This window comes from Elephantulus edwardii, unplaced genomic scaffold (assembly GCF_000299155.1).
Source record: "Elephantulus edwardii isolate Elephantulus edwardi_28Jun2011 unplaced genomic scaffold, EleEdw1.0 scaffold00219, whole genome shotgun sequence".
NCBI lineage: Eukaryota > Metazoa > Chordata > Mammalia > Macroscelidea > Macroscelididae > Elephantulus > Elephantulus edwardii.
The window spans coordinates 98,678-100,779 of NW_006399969.1; the positions used below are offsets into that span (position 1 = coordinate 98,678).

A 2,102-nucleotide genomic window follows, 5' to 3' on the forward strand; every position below is an offset into this window, starting at 1 on the left:
GACTGCGGGGGGAGGGGGGGGTAAAGGATTTGCTTTATGTGTATACATTTCAGTGCAATTAGAAAATACTGTAGATTTCAAAATTTAAGTAGGTGAAGTGACCTATTTGAACATGGGAACAGAAAATGCCTTTAAAATCACTTGAAGCTTTAATAAAAATTCCATTTCTCTTGTCTTGGATCACTCTAGTTTTCATAATTCAGACAAGACAAGCTTGGTACTGATGCACAATTCAACCTTTGAGGGAAGACATGCCAGCTTGCATGATCTCATCGACCGGGAGGATGTTGCTAGCAACCACAGTGCAGAAGTGAAGCAGCTGTTTCTTTACACAGTCATTATCCCATACACCTGCTTCTGCTGCTACCCTGAACTCACCTGTATTCAAGTCAACACCCACAAGTTGACCAGATTTTGGATGTTATGCTTGAATTTTTACAAGTGTTTCCTGAAGGTCAAAACCAGAATTCTGAACAAGAACCTTGGGAATAATGAGCAGTGCGTCAGCAAATGCCTGGACACCAAGCTGGACCCCGCCCTTGACAGTGGGCTTATGCTTCATCAGAGCTTCTGCCATGGCCACTTCCACAGCACCAGCCCCTGGGACCACACAGCCATCATCGATGGCATTCTTGACAGCCCTCAAGCCGTCTCTGATGGTATCTTTGATCTGAGTGAGCGTGTCTTTATTTGGTCCTTTCAACAATAGTGTGACCAAGCATGGTTGTGATAAAGAAGAACTCCTGCAAAGCCCGGGTGCCCCAGGCAGTCTGGATTCAAGTCATCTAAAGAACTGAGAGCTGTCCCACCACAGGCAAGCGTCAGCCTCTCCATATTCCTCCGCTTAGCTCTGTGCAGAGCTACTATGCCTTCCTTTGCAAGAGCATTCAAGGAGAAGGGATCAATATCCTTTTGATTAATAACAACAAATTCTTTATTTGAATCACCATAGATTTTCTTTTTCAAGTCTTGTGATTTTTTTAAACTCTGTTGTCAATGAATTTTCTTTCTGCTTTTACAAGTTTCCCTCGCTCTTCTGTGCTCTTGTAGAAGCAGCCAGAGTTCACTTCTCTTTTTTCACACGCCAATGACACATTGCAGATGAGGATGTATGCATCTTCTACTGTCTTCTTCATATCAGGAGGCCGTGGCCTGTGGTCCAAAACAAGCCCTCAGATTAAGCTTGTATCAGTTTCAGATTTATGTTTCATCTCCATGATTTCAACCATGAAAAAGTTCAATAGGTTCATCTTGCTTCTTAATGGCTAAAATGGAGTCAACAACAGGCCCTGTTAAGACATCAGAGAGTTTAGCGTGAACTTTAGTGTGCAGGGATGTCCTGGCCATGTCTGTGAGTGTCTCTCTGTCCATCTCTTTGCTTACTTTGATTTGTTCCAAAAGTTGAACTGCCTTTTCCTTTGCTGCTGCAAATCCTTCTGTTATTATTCTGGGATGCAAACCTTCAGGAATGTAGAAGTCTGCCTGTTTGAGCAGTTTGCCGATGATCAGAATGTTGGAAGTGTTCACCTCACCAGTGATGTCATCCTGGGCTGTCGCTACTTTGGCTATCAAGGAGGCTGTCAGGTGTTGAATTTGCATGTCATGAAGCAGCACATTGCCATCTTCAGTAAGCTTGATGTCCAGCACCAGAAACCAGCATTTTCATGGTGCCCTTGGGCCCCAGGTTGGTCCTCAGCACGTCCTGGAGGCCCTGGGCTGCGCTGATGTTCACCTGGGCTCAGGCCAGTTTGGCCTTGGGGTTCAGAGTCTTCACGGCCAACATGATGGGCTCAGTAGGAATAGAGGATTACACCAGGCATGCCGAAAACCCAAGGTCAGGGAAGCGTGGACGGCAGGCCCACCAGGACTCTATAAAGAGCTGGTTTTTTTATTATTATCTTTTTTTAAAAAAGCATTTTTTAAAGAAAGCCTTTTCATTAATCATATACTCTTTATATGAAACGCATTCTATATGATTGTTAGCATTTTATTCTAAATACCAAATTTTTATCTGAAGATATATTAAAAAAAATGCCTGCTGTATAAAAAAAAAAACAAAAAAAAACCCAAAACAACAAAAAACCAAACCCATGCAAACTGGT

At 43.0% G+C, this 2,102-nt stretch overlaps 1 pseudogene; it reads right to left on the bottom strand.

Moving 5' to 3' along the window:
* Nucleotides 1-232: 232 nt before the first annotated feature.
* LOC102861408 lies at nt 233-1,783 on the bottom strand (annotated as a pseudogene).
* Between the last annotated feature and the right edge of the window lie 319 nt (nt 1,784-2,102).